Below are 23,291 nucleotides of genomic sequence, written 5' to 3' on the forward strand. Positions count from 1 at the left end.
CAATAGAGGCTTTAACTTCAGAGTGTGTTATAAAGTGGTGTACACTGTGCTGCTTCAGATGGTTTTACAGCGGTTTATTTAAAAACTCTTTACCGGCATCCATCTGTAGTTTAGCGGGGACTTTGCCATTGTTAAATGTTTTTGTTTAAAAGCAGCTGCTACGCTGTGCGCCGTCTTATTCTTCAAAGCCTCAACATAGGTGTATTTTGATAGAACGTTTATGACGGCTAGAAAATAGTGGAAACCATCATTGTCTTCACGTAGCTGGCTCAAATCCATAATATCTGCCTGCCATTGTTGATTGACGTCACATACCACTGTCATTTGCTGTTTAAAATTTTATCAGGCCGGCTTATGCAACACGTAGACCTCGTCCACTGAATGCCACGTCTTTTTTTTAATTAAAGGTTTTTATTCATTTCCAAACAACAATAATCACGTCTTGTAATATAGCATAGTCATCTTCAAATCCATACTACAACAACATCTAACACTACCCAAACCCCCCTAAACTCAGCCGGTACTAATCATCTAGATATACAATTTCTATCCTAATGCATCTACTTCTCTCAATGCGGGCTGCGTGACTCCCTTCTCCTCATTGCTTGTAAACAGTGTCACGGTTATAGCTATACACCATTGGATAGCCGTTCCCAAATCTGCTTTTTGTTCACTTAATGTCTTCTCCCATACACCGGTCCCTGCTGTGTCCCACTTTTCTAACTCCCCCCCAACATTTAGCTACACACGGTTCTTTAGCATCTTTCCATTGCATAGCTATGCTGCATTTAGCCAGTATGTACATCAAATCTTTAATTTTATTTAGCGGTTTATCTTTTTCCGGTGTTTGGGACATGTAATTAAATGCCTCCAAAAGGGATGCCTTGCATACCAACCCTCTCAAGAACCCTTGCACTATTGAGCATCCCCAGAACATGTGTATGAGCCCTGCATCTGTCATCCTACATTCGGGGCATTCTTGCCTATTCGCACCTTTAAATGTCTCAATGACGGCAGGTATGAGGTATGCTCTTTGTGTAATGTACAGTTGTATTAGTTGTAGTCTAGCACTCCTAGAGACCTTCTTATGGTACGATGTCACCTCTTTCCATTCTCTGTCCTGAAACATCTTCCCCAATTCCTGCTCTCATTTCTCCCTGCACTTCAATTCTGTTTGCAAACTTCATACCACCAATACCTTGTGAATCCTAGAAATGGCATGTCCACCCTCCGCCACATTAAGCAGCGTCTCGATTTCCTCACTTCCTATGGTCTCATCATTGCTAGTAGGCCATCTGTGTCGCAGTACCCTCAGTACCGTGTAATGCAACAGGAATTGTCCTCTGTGTATGCCAGTTGCCTCATGCAATTCCCCAAACATCATCAGCCCCCTCTCATTCCGCAGGTTCCCCACCATGGCTATACCATGTGCTTCCCATTTGGATCGCCACCCAAACTGCCTTGGAATATCGTATGGGACATTCCTGAAGCAATGCATGAGCCTCAGTAGTGCCACCATTTTTTAACATCGCAGCTCTGCCCATCACTTACAGGGGTAACTTACTCCATAATTCCATATATTTTATTAACTCGTTTTTGTCCCGTATTGTGTTGAATTCGTGCTCACTTTTGGAGTTGTGATAGATGTTGACTCCCAAGTACCTGAAGGAGTTCTTGCTCCAGGGCAGAGGAAGGACAGTTAAGTCCTCCTCAGCCACCTTTGCTGTCGCCACTAGTGGAAACAAGCACAATTTACTTTTGTTTATTTTAATCCCTGTCAATTTGCTGGAGTTATCCAGCACCTCCAGGATGTATGGCAAGTTACATCAGAGGATGTATGGCAAGTTTCATCTACATATGGACATCACATGCTTCACCCCACCTACGTCTATCCCAGCATCTCCATATTCCTGTCGCAAGAACGCTGCCATGGGTTCTGCCGGTTTGATGTATAGCATTGGGGATATTGGGCAACCCTGTCTCGTGCCCCTATATAATTGCCATTTATCGGAATACATGCTCACCATATGAACCCTGGCCATCGGTTCGGTGTATATCAATCATACCCATTTCATGTACTGAGGCCCTTTGTCATCGTAGCATACAACCAGTTCCAGTGTGCTGAGTCGAATGCCTCAGTTGCATTCAGTGAGGCCACTGCACATTCTGCAGTCTGATCCTCTGTACTGTAGATCACCTGATTCAATCTCCTGAGATTCTCTGTGATGTTTCTCCCCGGCACGTACCTGGTCTAATCTGGATAGATCAGTACCTGTATCACCCTGAAAAGCCTATGTGCCAAGATCGCTGGGAGGACCTTGCTATCTTGGTTCAATAGTGACAGAGGTCTATAGAAACCGCAATCTGTGCTTGCTTTATCTGGTTTGAGCAGCAGAACTATCAGGGCCTCCCTCATACTCTCCAGTGGTATGCTGTCTGCATACGCCTCGTTATAAATCTTGGCCAGCAGTGACGCCAGTGCATCAACATAAGTACACTAGGGAGCTCATCTGTGTCTGGTGCCTTCCCTGTAGGCAATGTTCTAATAGTAGCTACAACCTCCTCCAGAGTTATGGGTGCCTCCATTGACTCTGCCTGGGGTGCATACAATTGGGGCAAGGTAATAAGATCCAGTACGTCCTGAAGATCCCTCTCCTCTCACACTAGAGGGTCGGCATAAGAGAAAACCTTGTTTATGCCTGCCTGTTTGTTCACTTCTTGGTCCCCATTCTCAATAGAGCATATAGGGGATCTGGTGTCCTTCTGTTTATACAACCAGGCTAGCATTCTCCCACGCATATCCCCTTGTGCATGACTCCTTTCGAAATATTGTGCGCTTTAAACTTCCTCTATCTATCCCATTGTACTAGACATGCCTGTTTCAGTATGATAACTTCCTTCACATGTTCTTTGGTGACTTTAACCTCCCTTTCTAATATTTTCAGTTTATCTTCCATATTCCCAAGGTCATTGACAATTACTTTTTGTATCCCCCCGGATTCTGTTGTCATTTCCCCTCTGATAACCACCTTATATGCCTGCCAGACTGTGCTCACCTTCTAGACACTCCCCTCATTTATTGCAATTAATTCAGCCATCCTCTTCCTAATGTGCTCAGTGAATGCCTTATCTAACACTGTTTCACTCCTCTGCTTCCATGTGGGCATTGGTGGTCTCGTAGCCACCATCCGCCATCTTGCTACTAGTGGGGAATGATCCGACAGGACCCAGGGCAAACATTCCAGCTCTGAGAATTCAGTAATATGTTCCTCACTCGCTAACACATAATCTATTCTCGCGTATACTTTATGTGGGACCGAATAGTGAGAGTATTCTCTGTCCACCCCGTGGTTTACTCTCCAATGCTCACATAGTTGGAAGTGCTGTAGTAGCGAGTTTAACACCTTGGCTGGATGAGATGGGCGTTTATGTTTCTCGTCCGATCTGTCTACCGCAGGGTCTAACATGCAATTAAAATCCCCTCCCCAAATGAATATTCCATCCCTGTAGGGCCCCAACCTCACATACAATGACCTGAAAAACACAGTGGCATCGTGATTTGGGGCATAAGTATTAACAATGCATACCTCCCGGTTCTCTATTATACCATGTAGCATTGCCATCCTGCCTTCGTTATCTGTCTTTGTGTTTAACACTTTGAGTGGTACTCCTGGATTCACCCAAATGAGGACTCCTCTTGCATATGTAGAGTATGTGGAGCCCACCATCACCACTCCTCATGCACCCGCCAGGTTTTTCTATTTTTGTGCATCTAGATGCGTTTCTTGCAACAACGCTATCCCTACTGTGTTCCTCTTAATGTACATGTTCACTCTTCTACGTTTCATGTAATTATTAAGCCCCCTGACATTCCACTTCATAATTTTAACAGTGTCAGCCATTGCAATACCATGTCTAGGGTATCAATGAGGTTGCCAGCCTGTTGCCAGCCTTAACAAGAGTATGATGCAGTGCTTTGTCATGTATACCAGGCTTTCCCTTCACATCCCCCTCCCCAACCACACTCAGCATGCTAGGACGTACCTGTTTCCACTCCATTCCACCTGGTCGCTAGATTAGTTTTCTAGTGCCTAACGGGCAGGCAACTTATAGTTGGCCCTTAAACTGCTTCTTGGGGGCGGGGGTGGCGAATCTGCGTTCAGCGTTCCCACTACTGGGTTTCTGTGTCTCTCTATGTTGCTACTGTTATCTAATAACATATCTAATCGCACCTGTATTACTAGTATTACTAGTAATTTCCATTGCTAAGTCACCTGCTACCATCTCTTCACTGTTTTGTATTTCTCTACATTGCCAGTTCTGTTGTAGCAGTCTGCTCTGGGTCTTATTCTGGTCATCTAGGTGCGCTGGTTCTGTTCCGCTGTGTCCAGTAACTGTGCACGGTCCATCCACTCCTGTGCTTCTGCTGGAGTCTCAAAGAAAGGAGCTTTGCCGTTGCATATCACCTTAAGTTTCGCAGTATATATTAACATGTATTTCAGGCCCGCCTTCCTGAGTCTGGCCTTTGTCGTGATGCGTTGGGCTTTTTTTTTCTGGACCTGGAAAGTATAGTCAGGGTACACTGAGATATTTGTTGATACCCCCTGTATCTTCCCTCTGGACCTGGAAAAAGCCAGGATCTTCTCTCGATCCTTATAATGTAGTACCTTAGCAATCACAGGCCTTGCAGGGGCACCTGTGGTGCTCTTCTGATGAGGGCGTGATGAGCTCTTTTGATAGTAAACCCCTGCGTGAGTTCACCCGCCCCTATTTCTTGGAGCGATATGTTTTCAATTAGTGAGATCCGACCCCTCCGTTCCTTCAGGCAGCCCGACGATTCTGATGTCGTTTCTGCATGCCCGTCCTTCTGCTTCTTCTGCCCTGTATTCCAGTAGTTTCACCTTCTGCAAAAGTATGTCTATGTCTATGTCCTTGGTCATTTGCATCCTTACTTCTGTATTTTCTTTAACTTATGCTTCCAACGTTTCTGTAGGTTCCGCTATGGCACAGATATCTTGTTGCAACAGTCCCACATCAATGCCCACTGCGTTGACCTTGACCTCCAGCCTCGTTTGAAGTGCTGCGATCGCCTGCAGGACCTGTTGGTTCCCCGTGTCTGCCATGTCTGTTGGGGGCTGCACTTGAGTCTTCCCTTTGTCCTCACTGTCTCCTTCTTGGTGGTTGGTCAGGCCTTTTGTGAATGTTCCCAACGTGGTTTGCTTATGTTTGGTCTTGTTGCTCTTGGTTGACATTGTGCCTTGCGGGCCTTGTGGTGTTCCTTGTGCACCTTTATTCCTATTAGGCTTCCTGCGGCCCCCAGTGTTCTGTCTATTATTGTGTATAAGATTCTAAGTACTCGCCGTCATGAGCGGCTTTCACCCTTCACCGTCATTGTGCATGTTGTACCTTATTGATGAAGTCGTGGTTATAGAAACTTCTACTCCACAAGTTCTCCTCTCGACATGTACTGAATATTGTCTGGTTCTGGTTTTCTCTCTTGACCACTGTCCTATACATTGCGAGCCATACAGCCCTTGGCCATCTGGCATGGTCACGCCACTTTCCAGGGTCTCTGTGTGCCTTACATCCTCTTGTTTCCTTGTAAATGTCTAATGCCGGTACAGGGGTGAATGGGGGGAGCCCGGGGCCTGCTTGGCCAATTCACTCTGTCCCACAAGCTTCTTCGCCGCGTATTGCCTGTTCCCCTTTTAAATCTGCTTCAGGGGTTCTCTGACCTGTGCACCTTGCTCCCTGCCATTCAGCAATTCTAGGCATGGCCCCCTCTCAATGTTCCTTTATACTATGGTGCAGCGCAGGAGTCTGTTGGCTGGGTGTCTTTCTCTTAGACTTTCAGTCTCACTCTTCCATCGGTGGCCCTCAGCCTCAGGGGCCAGATCATGTGACCGTGGGCTATCTTCCCACCTACTCAATCCAGCGATCTGTTATTTAGGGGGGAGAACCTTCTCCCTGGATGTTGTTGTCCCTTCTGGAACTTATCATCCGTGTGTCAGTCTAACCATCCTATTGCTAGAAATACGAGGCATTTCGTTTACGGGATAACAGTCTGGGGCCGGTGGGGGCAGTGTGTCTTCGCCCTCAGGTGACTTCATCTAGCCAGTGTTACTCACCACTCCGAAATAGGCCGAAGATTGCAGAGAAGTGACCTTGGAGATGATGGGTACAAGAATCGATATTCAGCCTTCCATCCCAGCTCCCCTGAGTACAAGACTCAGGCTTCCTCAAAGAGAGGTTTTTTTCCACAATGTACCTCTCTGCTGTTTCAGTTGGGACAGACAGAGGTGTCAATTGAATAAAAGAGCGGGGAGAACACACACCGCCAATACCAATGCTGCAAAGGAATACAAAGATATTAGACAGTGTTGAGGTAAATGCAAGTTATTAGAACAGTTGAATTAAATGGGCAACTACCTAGATAGGTATTGGAGTGGAGCTTCCCTGGGGTGGATCTACAAGGAATAATACAAAATGAGTAGAAATGGTCTAATTCAATATTGGTCCCAACTATATATAGAATTGATAACAACTAACCTGAATAAGGATATATTGAGGAAAGTAATCCAGGAAACAGAAGACAACGACAGGAGAAAATAACAAACAGGGATGTTAGTATAGGGAAGTAGCCCCGGACGGCACGAGGGTCGCACTAGTGCCGGGTAGGTGCAGTTTTCAGGAAAGCGTTTATATGCACTTAAGGACAATCTCACAGGAAAGTCACTCAATGTCCCAGAATCCAACAGAAGACAAATATCCAAACAAGTCGTGGAGATTAATAGTAGCAGAGATGGGGATAGCCAATTAAGTATGTACCTGAGCACACATGTATCCAGAGTAGCTGTAGAAAGGTTCCAGATAGTCGGCAGCAATTTGGTTCCGAGTGCAGAAGCGGCAACCTGGAATGAAGTACCGCAAGAGACGGAAGGGAGCCGGATCCAGTAACGTTCTGAGTCAAACAACCAGACGAGCATGACAGGAATAAAGGAGGAGATGAGGCAATCCAGTAGTCAGGCAAAGGTCAAAACCAGGAGTTCAGATGAGGAATCGTGTAGGAAGACACGACGAAGTAACAGACGAAACCGCGTGTAGCTTGTAACGCTAATTAGCGGCAATGAGCCCCTTGGAAGACGGTGGTTTTATAGTCGTAAAAGGGGCGTGTCTCGCCGTACGTCTTCCACGTACAAGACGTGTCAGCTGACCCAGAGTCCGTCGAAGTTTGTACAGACGCCATGGTAACCTGTATCTGGTCCATAGAGGAGCTTGTAAAGAAGTTGTACTCTGCAAGGAGGCCCGCGGGGAAGTCTGAAGTGTAACAGCATCCTCCCCCAAAGACTCCGGCAACCCCTTGGCGGAATGGAAACTCCTCAGAAGATCCGGACAATGCAAATTGGAGAAAGGCTCCCAAGTACGGTCCTCAGGCCCATACCCCTTCCAATCCACGAGGTAGAACAACGTACACCTAGACACCCTGCAGTCCAGGATACGCGAGACCTCATATTCCTCCTCACCATCCACCAAGATCGGCGAAGGACGAGTAGGCAGACGGGTCCCCTGGATGAAAGGCTTGATTAGGGAGACGTGAAAGACTGGATGTATGCGCCATGATCGCGGCAGAGAAAGCTTAACCGCCACAGGATTGATAACATCAGTAATGACATAGGGTCTCACATATTTGTGCAGAAGCGAGCTTTTGCCCGCAATTCGCAAATTACGGGATGACAACCACACCTTCATACCACTGCGATAGACTGGAGCAGGTGATCGATGCACATCAGCATACTTCTTGGCACGATCTTGAGCTCGGAGTAAATGACAGCGTACATCCTGATGAATCTTATCGAGATCTCTCATACAATCTCTTGCTGCAGGATTAATGGCCGGTAATACCGGATCAAGTGGGAGTGCCCTAGGATGACCACAATACAGGGCAAAAAAGGGAGAAACTCCAGTTGATGTATGCATAGAGTTGTTATATGCAAAGTCTGCATAAGGCAGAGAAGTAAACCAAGACTGTTGGAACTGAAGGCATAAACAGCGTAGGTACTGTTCGATAGTAGTGTTAGTTCTCTAAGTCTGCCCATCCGTTTGGGGATGGTAAGCCGAGGAGTACCTGTCCTCAATACCCAGAGAAGCTGTAAGAGCCTTCCAGAATTGTGACGTAAATTGTGTGTCACGATCAGAAACAATAAACGAGGGTAATCCAAAGAAACAAAACACATTCGTCAAGAACAGTCTCGCCAATTCCGGAGCCGCAGGCAAACCAGAGCAAGGTATGAACAATGCATATTTTGTGAAATAATCAATGATTACCCAAATAGTGTCATGGCCCTGAACGTCACGAAGTTCCACAATGAAATCCATTGACAGCATCTGCCAAGGTTTGTACGGAACAGGAAGAGGTTGCAACAAACCGACTGGTTTGGCTCTAGAAGTTTTACACTGAGTGCATATGGAACAAGTCAAAATGTAGTCCTTTACATCACGAACCATGGAAGGCCACCAAGCCCAACGCCGTAAGGCTTCAAGAGTTTTTTGACTTCCTGGATGTGCAGCAATCAAAGAATCGTGAGACCACTGAAGCGCTAAATCTCTAGCTTGACCTGTGGGTATATAGACGCGCCCTTGAATGAACGGCATGCCCTGAATTATTTCCAGGTTGAAGTCAGTGATCTCTTTTGGATCACTGATGGGTCCATCAAGGAGCATTGAACACAAAGAGGGCTGAACCGAACAACCACAAACAACTTTGTTCGATAGAAGAGGAATTGCTTCGATCTGTTGAGACTGGCCATCTGCATGTAAGCGAGAGAGAGTATCAGCCGAAACTTGAGCTTTAGCAGGACGGTAAGTGATAACAAATTGATATTGTGAAAAGAATAAATGCCACTGTGCCTGTCTAGCTGTAAGACATTTCATAGATTTGAAGGCTAAGAGACTGCGGTGATCCGTGTATACTGTTACAAGGTGTTTGGCCCCCAGAAGGTGAAGTCTCCATTCCAAGAATGCGTCTCTGATGGCTAAAAGTTTGCGTTCTGTGATGGAATAATTTCTTTCGTAAGCTGTCAATTTACGAGAGAAGTAGGCAACAGGATGAATCTCTCCCGAATGAGGACAGGTTTGAGACAACACCAGCCCAAGAGCATAACCTGAAGTGTCAGCTTCGACAAAAAAAAGGAAGCTTGGAATCAGGATGTTTGAGGACAGGGGCGGAAGTGAAGGCTGATTTTAATTGATCCAAAGCTTTCTGAGCTTCTGAAGACCATACAAATGGCACGTTGGCACTTGTCAGAGAGGTAAGAGGTGCAGAGATTTCAGAAAATCCATTGATGAAGCGTCTATAAAAGTTTGCAAATCCCAGGAATGATTGTAAAGATTTGACTGAATTGGGCACAGGCCATTCCAGGATTGTACTAATTTTGGACTGACTCATGCGCACTCCATTGTTAGTAAGATCATATCCCAAAAATTCCACCTCTGAGGCATGAAATATGCACTTTTCGGCTTTTACAAACAATCTATGTTCTCTCAGGCGTTGGAGTACTGTTTTGACATGTTTTTCGTGGTCTTCCTGGTTTTGTGAATAAATCAAAATGTCATCCAGGTAGACAACAACAAATTGTTCAAGAATGTCATAAAACAAATCGTTCATGAATGCCTGAAAGGTGGCCAGGGCATTACATAACCCAAAGGGCATGACAAGATACTCAAATAGACCGTAACGTTTTTTGAATGCAGTCTTCCATTCGTCCCCCTCTCTCATACGGACGAGATTGTAAACTCCTCTGAGATCAAGCTTAGTAAATATTTTGGAAGATCCCAATTGATCAAGGAGGACAGAAATCAGAGGAAGAGGGTACTGGTTTTTTATGGTTGCTGCATTCAAAGCACGATAATCAATACAGGGACGTAAATTCCCTTCCTTCTTAGGAACAAAGAAAAGTGGTGATGAAATTGGTGATTTGGAAGGACGAATGAATCCCATGGCCAAGGCCTTGTCTATGTAATCTTTAAGGACTTCATCTTCTTCTTTGAGAGTGAGGGAGTACACTCTGCCAGATGGTATCTTTACTCCCAGCATTAGGTCTATTGGGCAATCATAAGCTCTATGTGGGGCTAGAGTCTCCGCCATCCCTTTGTCAAAAACATCTGTGTAATCTGCATATTGAGAAGGTATCACAGAGACAACATTTTTAGAGACAGCTCCAATATGCATAGTAGGAGAAACCAGCGCCCTGACCGGACTGTCCTGGGTAATACCGAGTAATGTAGTACATCGAGTATTGCATATATTGGAAGGGAACTGAATCTGAGATGTCGACCAGTCGATGGCAGGATTATGAAGCTTCAACCATGGAATGCCCAGAATGACTTTGTAGGCTGGTGCTTTGATGATATCGAATGATATGTCTTCAGTATGGCCTTCATCGGTACTCATATGTAGTGGAACTGTTTGGTGAGTTACCATTCCTGAGACAAGAATTGAACCATCCACTGAATTCATTGTTTCAGGTATAGATTTGCGAACCAGTGGTATTCTTGACATAGAGGCAAAGCATTGATCAACATAATTACCTGTTGCACCTGAATCAATCACGGCTGTTGTCTGGAATGAAACACCGTGATCTAAGGAAAATGTAACAGCTAGGCGGACTAAATGACTCGGATTCTGTAATGTAGAGTCCAAAGGTGAGTTTCCCGACATAGGGACTCTGTCTACTGTCCGGATCTGGCATTTCCCGCCTTTCTTTTAGGCTTTTCGGGACATTCAGGCAATAAGTGATCAGAGGCCCCACAGTACATGCAGAGATTGTGTGATCTACAATATTCTCGTTGAGCAGGGGTAAGTGGTCCCCTAACAAAACCAATCTGCATAGGTTCTGGCACAGGAAGTGAGGAAGACGAGGCCTCTGCTGAAACCGTGCTGAACAATGCTGGTTTCTTTTCACCACGTCTTTCGGATTTATGGGCATCAATCTGAAGGCCTAAATCTAGCAGTTCCCTGAATGCCGTGGGGACTTCAGGAACAGTGGAGAGGATGTCCTTTAATTCATCTGAGAGACCTTGATAGAAGACGGCTGTCTTCTTTTCCTCAGACAAGTCAGTTTCTGCTGCCAACTGATTGAACCTGGCCAAATAGACCAATAAAGAATTGTTCCCTTGTCGATGCTTTAAGAGTTCCAGGTCAGTAGCTTGAGTAGTATAACGAGTATCAAATACTTTACTCATCATAGCAAGAAGGGCATCACAATTGTAGAGAACATGACTATTGGATTCCAACAATGGATTAGCCTGTGCGGCTGCAGTGCCTCCTAAATGAGACAAGACAAAAGCCGCTTTAGTTGTAGAGGTTGGAAATGAAGCGGGGCGCCACAAAGAATGCAGTTTGCATTGGTTAATGAATGTTCAGTATTGTTTAGGGTCGCCTAGGAAGCGTTCAGGAGGAGCTAGAGGGAACTGGGTTGTAAGCATGATCGGGTTTGATTCCTGCTGTGGAGGTGGAAACCCTGAACCTGATGCTGTAGCACCAGCACCGGCCATCTGTGGTGCTGGTGTGGTAACCAAAGCCTGAATGGCGTCCATACGTTGGCGTAGTGCCTCTTGTGCATTGGTCAAGTCGGTACGAAGATCCGTGATCATTTGCACGATTTGATTCAAAGCATCACTGGCCTCCGTGGACATTTTCGTTGGCTGCTAATTCTGTTACTCACCACTCCGAAATAGGCCGAAGATTGCAGAGAAGTGACCTTGGAGATGATGGGTACACGAATCGATATTCAGCCTTCCATCCCAGCTCCCCTGAGTACAAGACTCAGGCTTCCTCAAAGAGGGGCTCTTTTCCACAATGTACCTCTCTGCTGTTTCAGTTGGGACAGACAGAGGTGTCAATTGAATAAGTGAGCGGGGAGAACACACACCGCCAATACCAATGCTGCAAAGGAATACAAAGATATTAGACAGTGTTGAGGTAAATGCAAGTGATTAGAACAGTTGAATTAAATGGGCAACTACCTAGATAGGTATTGGAGTGGAGCTTCCAGGGGGTGGATCTACAAAGGAATATTACAAAATGAGTAGAAATGGTCTAATTCAATGTTAGTCCCAACTATATATAGAATTGATAACAACTAACCTGAATAAGGATATATTGAGGAAAGGAATCCAGGAAACAGCAGACAACGACAGGAGAAAATAACAAACAGGGATGTTAGTATAGGGAAGTAGCCCCGGACGGCACGAGGGTCGCACTAGTGCCGGGTTGGTGCAGTTTTCAGGAAAGCATTTATATGCACTTAAGGACAATCTCACAGGAAAGTCACTCAATGTCCCAGAATCCAACAGAAGACAAATATCCAAACAAGTCATGGAGATAAATAGTAGCAGAGATGAGGATAGCCAATTAAGTATGTACCTGAGCACACATGTATCCAGAGTAGCTGTAGAAAAGTTCCAGATAGTCGGCAGCAATTTGGTTCCGAGTGCAGAAGCGGCAACCTGGAATGAAGTACCGCAAGAGACAGAAGGGAGCCGGATCCAGTAACGTTCTGAGTCAAACAACCAGACGAGCACGACAGGAATAAAGGAGGAGACGAGGCAATCCAGTAGTCAGGCAAAGGTCAAAACCAGGAGTTCAGATGAGGAATCGTGTAGGAAGACACGAAGAAGTAACGGACGAAACCGCGTGTAGCTTGTAACGCTAATTAGCAGCAATGAGCCCCTTGGAAGACGGTGGTTTTATAGTCGTAAGAGGGGCGTGTCTTGGCGTACGTCTTCCACCTACAAGAGGTGTCAGCTGACCCGGAGTCCGTCGAAGTTTGTACAGACGCCATGGTAGCCTGTATCTGGTCCATAGAGGAGCTTGTAAAGAAGTCGTACTCTGCAAGGAGGCCCGCGGGGAAGTCTGAAGTGTAACAGCCATGAGGCCGTCACATAGGGCTCCTCATCCGCACTTCAAGGGTGGCATGGGGGGAGCTCTGTTCATGTGTGATAGTTTAGTGATTTCTGCACTGGGCCCCCCACCTCCTCCTACTTACCGCCACCTCCGATGTCCTCTGATGTGTATAGGCTCCTCACCTGCTCCCGCTTCACTTGCACTACCTCCGCCGTCACCTTCACTGCTTCTAGAGGGGTGGGGGATTCCATCTGTCTTCCAGCTCTCCAGCTCATCTGCTTGCATCCTTCAAAACTGGTGTCCTCGCAGTAGCTCCTGGCTGGTTTGGATCCACGTATATGTCTGACGGGCTGCCGCCAGCACCGCCCCTGCTCACTTCACCTTCTTACAGCACTCTTCAACGGTGCCGGCATCATGGCCCGGCCACTCCGCCCAGCCAGGCGCAGATCTTCTTTGTTCACGGCGCCGCTCAGCCACTTTTGGTCCGCCAGCCCTCTTCTTGCCACAATATTCAGAGCACTACCGCGGCCGCAGAATGTACTTTGTCTCTGCCCGTGCTTACAGGTGGTCAGTGTGTCCGCTTTGCATCCAGTATAGCTTCTGGTATCTGTAGCATTCCCCAGCGCTCCCAATACTCTACATTTCTTGGGGCACCGCCATCATCTTCTTTTCTTTTTTCCGTACCCACAGCGCGGTGGGACGGCAGAACTCACTGCAGGAGGCCTCTCAGAGCTCCCGTTTTGGTACACGGCTTCCCTGATGTTTCTTACTGCCGTATCTTTGCTTCTGGGTGATGTAGGCGCAAGTGAAGTGGATATACAGAGCTTCTCAATGCTGGATCAGTAGGAGCTCTACTCAAGCACGTCACCCTCGCATGGCTGCCAGCCACGCCCCCCCCCTGAAAGCCACATCTTAACAGCCCCTGTGACACCTTCCCACCATCAGCTCACATTTTATGATACAGGCTGTCAACCCCGCCATAACTGGTGATACCTCCTTCATCATAATATATTTTTGACACCTTCCGGCCATACATGCCTCCCAGTAACAACTCAACATAAAGACACAGTCAGTTTTTATGACCAGCAATTTTTATTCGCATTTAAAAATGGCAATTTTATACAAAATATATTTACATTAAAACATTCACATTAAAATAACACCTGCGAATAACGCACAACCACATTGTATGCCACTGCTTCGTTAAGTGCTCGTCTTACACTCCATTTCTATATATGTTGTTGGAAACAGTTTTTCAATGATGTTCCTAGCCCCCATCGGACAGATGCAATTAAACTGCTTCATTTTCAAAAGCGGTTTATTCGCGGATTCTATAGCCCATAATCTTTTAGAAACACATTGCTCAGTCCCTGCTCCGATCCTTATCTCCGTCAGCAGTTGTGTGAGTCGCAACAAGTCTATAATGCGTTTTGGGTTCAACACAAAACATATTTAGCGAACTATCCGCGTTAAGCTTTTTCCAAACACTCATGAGAATCCTGCTGTGGATCATTAATTTTATGTCAGTGGCACCACCTGTAAAAGTGTTGTTTTAAACACGCCCCCATTATGATGGGCGTTATCCCTTGGATGGCATAAATATCAGCGCGAAGAGGGGTCTGCGTGTCCATGTCGATCTTCATTAGCACAATACAATCGTTGCACAGATTGATATCCACCGGGCTTTCAATATGTTTTGAGCAACAAACTCATTGAATAGCAGCTTTGTTTTAAGGCTGTTGGTCTCCAGCAGCGATAGACAAGCCTTACACAGGCTACTTTTAAAAGACCCTAGGATTTCAAACCGGCTGGAACAGCAAGCCCAATACATATTAATAGTCTCTGCCATAGGTTGGTTCGCCCCACACCGGCACACTTGGCCCTGTTTTTCATCAAGGTGCCGGGGCCGGAAGCGGTCTCCTTTGTCATCGCAGCTTCCACTGACATCACTGTAGCTTTGCAGTCCTCATCTTCAGGGTTTGTGTCAACCGCAAAAGATCTCTCCAAAACAGCCTTGTCATTGTCACAAAACTCTTTGGGTTCATAGCAAGCCATTAAAGCATCCTCCAGCCCTTCGTACACCAGTAAATCCACTGGACTTCCTGGGGGTATTCACCCCTTGCCATAGCTACAGCTGTTCATAATAGCTGCTTCTGGAATAGTCCCTGAAAAAACTAAAAAAGCACAGTGTTTTCTAGCCCATCGCAGAGCTGTATATATCCGGGTTGTCCGACCCTCCCCTATGTCACCATTGCGGTCTTAAACCAGCCCTTTCAATCAAATTGGATATTAACATTACATTAAGTTTATATAAAAGGTATTATTTTGATATCCAGAAATTTTGAAAAATGACCGATAATAATTTGATATCAAAAAGGATATCAGAAAAATATCTGATATCAAAAAAACATTGGCTATAAGAGTTGTAAAATTATATAAAATCCATATCAAATCATGTCGACGATCCCCCTAGAATTATATTCAGACTCTCTAAAACCCCTATTAAGTTGTGACGTCATTTAGCTTTCCAAGATTTATATTCATAAAACTCTTAGCACCCTGTGACGTCACCCAATCTGCCCAGCTTTACATTCCATCTCTATCAAACTCTCACACATGCAGAACCGCACACTCCTGCGTCATCGCTGTGTCAGCAAACACTAAAACTCGCCATCTAACTCCTCACAACTCACTTTGCCCTCGACCAAAAAACAGCACACACGTGCTCTCCCATATTAAAAACATTTTGATATACACTTTACATCATTTTGATATAAACTTTATATCAAACTGTATCAAAGTACACAAATACACTTCATATAACTGTTTATATAAAACAGATATTAAATCGATCTAAAATTTGATATCGAAACATTTTGATATCAAACATTACTTGATATCAAAATGAAATCAAACCCATATCAAAAGGGGGCGGGAATAAGGACAACCAGGGGGCATTCCCACCTGTCAAAAATGTTACATTGGAAAAAGGGGCCCCCTGTAACTCCTCTTTTCCTCCCACCCCCAGATCTGTATTTTGCACTCAATGTGGAAATTCGGCAGAACCTCTACATGGCACATAGAACTTCATCTGGATCAAGTACCACTTCTGTCCTAGATTTCTTCATGAACAAATAAGCACATAACTTTAAAGTTAGTTCTTCAAACGCACATGAAAAACAAATGTCAACCATGTGATGTATATTCTACAAACCAAAGTATCATGGGTGCCTCCACGACAAGTATCAAAGTTAATAACCTTCTAAGCAAAAACAGGCTTCCAAATACATAAACCATAATAGGTCACATTATACCACTTTTACTTTTGTGTAGGCGTACTTCTTGAACAATCCACACTCTCAAGCGTCAACCAAAAACACAATACTCAAATTAGGAACTATCAAGTTTATTCATTGGTTGCAATGTCAACCTTTACAATATGAACATATCACCAAAGGTCCAATGCCCTTTGATGGTATGTTACATAATCTGCACAATAATTAACTCACACCAACAAAACCATATACAGAAATGTGAAGACAAATATCCATCTAATACTGTATTAAAAATACTTAAGTTATCTATAAAATAGTTAAAGTATATTTGATTTTACTTTTACTATTCAATAATATGTTAAACCTTAAGGCATTCCCAATGTTCATAGATCTTAACTTTAAAACACAAACCCTGCACTGTATATACAGGAAAGGTAGTCATCATCTTAAGTATAAAATCTACAAGTAAGACATTTTAGGTTGGGCTGTAACTGAAACTTATTGAATGTCTTGTTTATGATAGCTAGGACAACCATAATGGGGCCAATTCACTACAAGGTTACTATGTTACTATGAGGTTGCTATGAGTAACTCTAGTTACTACTGATGAGAGCTTTTTGATTCACCAAAGAAGTTCCTATGAGTAAGTCTGACTTACTCCTGAATTATTCACAGTGCACCTTTTGTGAATGGGGTAGCACTGTCAGAGTGGATTGATACCTTGAGGAGAACACTAACACATGTCTTGCACAATGTAAGAACAGCGCATGACCACAAGTAAGATGCAACCATCTGGCAGTGTCACAAAACCTAGGGGGACGAGGGAAAATAACACTGACCTGCTGCTGCTGCAAGAGCAAACAACAATAAAGTTAGCAATTTTGCAAGTAGGTAGCAAGCACCAAGACATCAAAATAAGCAAACAGCACAACTGGGACACATCCCATCATTTGTATTTGTATTTATTTGTATTTGTTTTATTTATATAGCGCAGACCAGGCCCACGGGCAACCGGACGCATATCTTAGTAGGACATTACAGGTATGACATATCATTGCAGTGGTCAAACAGATTGTAAACAAAAATATACAATTGAAGTTACAAATCAAGGGCAAAAAGCAGAACGGTGGTGCCAGAGCAAAGCAGAGCTGGGTCCCAGGTGGCCCGTCCAGAAGAGAGGTTGTTAGTGAGATGTAGCTAACCAAAGCTTGGCTTTGTGTTTGAAAAGGTTAAATGAGGGTAATGTTCTGATAGTGAGTGGTACTGTGTTCCAAAGCTTGGCAGCCAGGACTGGGAAGCTGGCGCCCCCAGCAGTTTGCAGCTTGAATCTAGGGATCGCCAGACCTAGGGATTTTGCAGATCTAAGTGCTCGCGATGGTATGTGTTGAGTGAATCGCGAGGCTAGATATGAGGGGGCCTGGTGGTTAACACATTTATATGTGAGGGCCAGTGCTTTCAGAGAGATCCTTTGGGAGACTGAGAGCCAGTTGAGGTTCTTTCTAGTTTCTGAAATGTGGGCAGATCGGGGGATATTGAGGGCCGCTCTGATGGCATTATTTTGGGAAGTCTGAAGTTTGTTGAGATTGCCCTGGTTAGTGCCTTGGTACAGAGCATTGCAGTAGTCCAATTTTGACATAACCAAGGTCCTGGCCAGGGTGATGCAGTTCTGGGCGGTGAGGAATGGGCGACAGGCTGAAATCAATTTGCAGGTGTAAGCAGACGCAGCGGCTACTGCATTAGTTTGTCTAGTGAGAGTCAAGGAGGCGTCCAGGTAGATACCCAAGGTTTTGGTATCTTTGGATACTTTAATTAGATTACCATCAATATTAAAGGAGCCGAACAAGGGACTCAGTTTGTTAAGTCTCTGTTGCGTGCCTAAAATGAGAAGCTCAGTTTTGTCATCGTTGAGGCACAACTCGTGCTGGGCCATCCAAGCTTGTATGACCAAGTAGATGTCATTAAGGGCTTTGGAGTCAACAATGTAGTCACCAGTGATGGGTATGAGTATCTGGGTGGCATCCGCATAGTTCGTGTAGGTGACGCCCAGATAGTCAAGCACATCAAATAGTGGTTTAGTGAAGACATTGTAGAGAGTTGGGGAGACACAGGACCCTTGTGGGACTCCACAAGGGACAGGTGTAGGATCGGCCGATGCGGTAGGTGAGAAAACTCTCATGTGCCTATTGTCGAGGAATGATCTAATCCAGTTGGATGCATTGTCAGAGAAGTGGGCAGCAGACTTCAGGTGCCGACATAGTATTTGGTGATTGACCAAGTCGAAGGCAGCGGATAAGTCCAGTAGTAGTAAGAGGGCCAGTTTACCGTTGTCATGAAGGTCCAAAGGGAGGCGCAGGGCCCAACTACCTGATAAAATGAGAATGTAAGAAGGAGGAGAAACCACAAGTCCTAGTAAGTATCACACATTGGAGAAAAACTTCAATCCAAATAGTAAATCCAGTGGAAGTCCAGTAGAGTCACAGGAAGAGAAATCCCAAATTCAGAACAAATCCCACTAGTCCCAAGGTGGAACTATGCCAGTCCCAGAAGGCCACACAGGAGTAGGGGAATTTAAGGGGGAAATGAAAGTGGAAGACAAAGAGGAGCACTTTCTCCAGTTCACGGTCTAATAATTTGCGATTATGTGGTTTTGTGCTTCTGCATGAAGACATCTGTTCTTACGGCCACGCTGTGTCCTGGTAAATGTCCTCCTAAAACAGTGTGGCATAAGAAGGGTGCTCAGTTATCAATTCTCACAACTGAAGAGCGTGCAAAGGGGAAATACAGGGATGTGCTACATAGCCCCGATCATTCAACTGCTGATTTCTGACAATGAGTAAGTCAAGGGTAAGTTTGAGCTACTTAAAGTAATATCTTTGTGAATTGACTCCAATCAAATCGTTGTCTGGTAAGGTCAAGCCAGTCCTATAACTCTGGTTAAGTGGGAATCAATGATCTACTGAGTGCTATTTTACAACAGACCCGTTGCCTTTGAATATTGAGGAAGGGTAACATGTCCATGTCATGGGAAATGCCATTAATCAATATCACATATAATGTATTGTTTTTGGTCCCAGAATGATAGGGCATATGGACATGGAATGTTTGAGGTTGTTTTGGAGCCAACCTCAGCCCCCGGCTCTTTTTTCCCAATGAAATAATTGTTTCCTTCTTCTTTTAAAGATAATCCATGCTTGAGTCCCACTGCTCTCTGCTCCTCTCCATACCACTTCCCACCCTCCCCAATGCTGATTCATGTCACCCAGAACCGCACATTTCATACAGAAACCCAGGGCAGCCATGCCTGATCAGCCCTCCTGTTTGCCTGTACATCTGGCATCCTAGCCAGACAGCCCTCTGGGATGAAACTCCCAGCAACACTCGGGTAACAAGTATATCCAGCTGTGTTCTCTTTACAGTAACAACATTACTGCTCTGCATTTTAAACAAGGTCAACCCATAACTTGGCTACATTTTATTGCACTACACTGTGACTTCTTAATGAACAGCTTACCAAATCATTATGCTACATTCTACAAATGCTGAATACACAGTATCATCATGTACTGGTACTGTGTTTATCAGACATAATTGCATTGCACTACTCCATATAGTATTTTTCTTCCTGGGTGTTTTGCACTGCGCTTAGAAGGGTTTTGCATCTAGGTATAGATATTGATATTGATATTTTATTTGTATCACGCTGGTACACAAGTGTTCCAGAGCACGACAAGGCAAGGGAGGGGAACAAGGGAGAACAAAAACAACGATCTTACTAGGTCCAGTGACATTGAGAACCTGCAAGTGCATGGGTGAAAGAAAGGGAAAAAGTGCCTGGAAGGGGGAGAAGTGGAAAGTGCAGAGCAAAGGAAAAACAGATAAATAATAAAATACATAAATAATAAAAGGCAACAAACAGTAGTAGTGCAGCCAGCAAGTGGCAAGTGCTGGGTTTAAGGCACCAGACAGGGTATTTCTGATAAGTGCAGGAAAAAAGTGGGCTGGCGGCTGTATGGTTACAGATATAGACCCCAGTGCAAGAGATTGTCCGGAGGCAGTGCAGGTGGGTGGCAGAGTGAGCAGGTACCTGGGCCCGGAAGACAGAGGGTAGGCTAGGTGCACGGTGCCGAGACAGAGAAGTTCAACAGGGGAGAGGAGGGGCGAAGGCAGAAGCAAAGAGGAAGGTCTTGAGATGGTTCTCCTCAAGTTTTAGAGTGGCATGAAGGCTATTCCAGAGGGAGGCCCCAGCCGAAGACAGAGATCTACCCCCAGCTTGTTTCTTTGAAAAATGACTGACCCTGAGAGAGTTAGAGGAGCGAAGAGCTCGAGAAGGGAGGTATTTAAGGAGGGATAGCTGAAGGTATTCTGGACCCAGGCCCCAGAAAGCCTTGTGGATAATGCAGAGGATTTTGAATTTAATCCTTGCAGCCACTGGTAGCCACTGGAGAGATTTCAGGGCTTTAGGCCAAGGACGAGTCTCACAGTCCTGTTCTGGATGAGTTGCAAAGGGCGGAGAGTAGAGGCACGTAGATTTAGAAAGAGGCTGTTAAAATAGTTCAACCTAGAGAAAACCAGGGCTTGGGAGACAGTGAGCTTCTGGGGGAAGGAGAGGAAAGGCACAGTACATCTGAGAAGGTGCAGTAGGAAGTTTGACTTTTTAGAGACATCAGAGATGTGGGCAGAGAAGGAAAGCGTGGAATCAAAGATGACCCAGAGGTAATTTGCCTCACAAGTGGGGGTAGGAGGAGCGCAAGAAAAAGCAGCCAAAGACTCAGGGCAAAGGAGGGTGAAGGTGTGCCAAGATCTCTGTCTTGCTGGCATTCAGGCAGAGATCGTTGGCGGCACACCAATCATGAATGACAGTTAGGCAGTCAGAGATTAGAGAAGGAGAGGAGAAGGCTGAGGGAAGCCTGAAAATTAGTTGAGTGTCGTCCGCATAGCACTGGAAATTGGAGTAGAAAATGGTAATCCAGGGGGCGAGCATTGCCAGCTATTGGTTGAAAAGCCAGAGCAAGAGTTTAGACCCCTGGGGAAAACCACAGGTAGAAAGGGAGATAGATGAAACAAAGGAACCTAGATGCTCTATCTAGATGCTATCTAGATGCTCTTGGACATGAAGGCATTACGTTGCTCCCTATTGTGTTTTATAATTAGGTATTCTCAGAAATAAGCCCTGTTGGAGATCTTTTTGTGCTATATGTTTAGTATCTCATGGTACTTTTGTCGTATAGTGGTATTTTGGATATAGTGGTATTTTTGGTATAGTGGTGATCCTAACTTCAGAATGCCGACTGATAATTGTTCTTTTACCGTAATCACTAACAGTAATCAAATACTGGACTTAGTACACTCTAAACAATTAACTCATCCCCTCCTGTGGTATCTTAGGTACAATACCACCTTATTCCCTTGTGGCTTCCATCCCAGAATACATTTACCATTCAAAGGAAACATGAAACATTCATTCACAGCCTCTCAGAAGAAGACAATTTACAGTGACTAACTTTGTTTTTATTTTTTTTACTGCACGTTATGCATCTCTCGGCATGCCAACAAAATAAAGCTGAGTACGGAATAAGTACACTGAAGCTAATTCACCTTTTTGAATTGTTATTCTTTATCAGAAGCTAGAAATATGAAAGTTACACAGAATTACATGTACATCCACGTTGTAATTCAAACATAAGTGAAGTCTTTCCTTCAATGGGTTTCAAAACATTCTATTTGCAATAATGCCAAGACTTCTGCCAACATTGGCCTTGAACTTCGCAACAAAAAGTGGCAGAGCACAGCTTCTGTCACACTGAGCTTTATTGCAGCAAAACGTGAGAGAATGAAATATGAACACAGTTTTACATACTCGTTTAAAATGTCATGGTGCAGCACCTAAAAATGAAATGACTTATTTACCCTACGATATCTAGTATCAAGCATTCACTTATCTGCACTTTCCTCAAGTTGACTGAACTTACCCCAGGAATCTTCATTTATGTGTGTGTCTTTCACTGTTTGCGACCCCACTCTAGTTGTCGGACAGGAGAACTCCTATCTGGCCCACTCCCTTTTCACTTGGAACAAACCCTCTATAGACAGCTGCCAGACTTTCTGCTCCCGAAGTCAGCCAGAGAGTGTGCACCCGGGTGAACCCTCTTTAGACAGCCGCCAGCCTTTCTACTCCCAAAGTTAGCCAGAGAGTGAGTGAGTGACCCAGCACTTTCTGCTGCAAGCCCTGTTCTAAAACCTCATGTGTCATTCAAACCACCTCCCGTAGACAAACTCGCCCATTAGATAGCTTGTGATTGTGTTTGTGCCTTTGACCGAGATTCAAGCTGCAGCGCTGAAGGAAAATTCATCCGGCGCTATTTCCTCCTTCTCTATAAATGAACAATGGAGCCAGTTTAAATAAATCAACGTGCATCTAAACCCTGTCACGTATTCACGCAAAACAAATCGAATTCTACATTTTCCGTATAAATGTTAGCCTTGCAGAGCTCAAATGCCTTTGCATTTTATGAAATGGGCCACTTTATCTCAGTGCACCAATGCTTTGCACTCATAAGCAATGGACTAAATTGCATTGAATACTAGTAAGGGAATTGGTTATTGGGTCCTGGGATGTTAGTAGGATTAATATGTACATTTTATTTTTCATTGCATTTAGTCCATAACTGTGGTGTGGTGCAATTGATTAAGAAAACCTGTTGTGCAGGGTCAAATTCAAATTAGATAGCATGTGCTTTATGCGTTATAATACTGACATCTAGTAGGCAGAGCTTGAGCCTCCCACACCCTTGGTCCTAGTTAAAAGTCAAACCTTTATTAAAATGTGGATGATGAAATGTGGAGCTACCCTTGTTGAAATTCAGAATAGGGAAAAGCATGCCCCTATTTCCCTGCAACCCACATCACTGCTTTTAAATGTATTTTCTACCTGGATGTTCTCACACTTGAGCACATTGCATTGCTCCATATGGCGTGTTCTCAATATAGGTGCTTCTCAATAAATAAGCAAAATATACTACTCTGTTATCTGATCCCGGCCTATATATTCCTTCAAACTTGACCTGAAACCTACAAAGCTGAACCATTTCTCAAAATGTTCCTTCTGACTTGGA

Source organism: Ambystoma mexicanum, chromosome 4q (genome assembly GCF_040938575.1).
Source record: "Ambystoma mexicanum isolate Mex_15411 chromosome 4q, UKY_AmexF1_1, whole genome shotgun sequence".
NCBI classification, from domain to species: Eukaryota; Metazoa; Chordata; class Amphibia; order Caudata; family Ambystomatidae; genus Ambystoma; species Ambystoma mexicanum.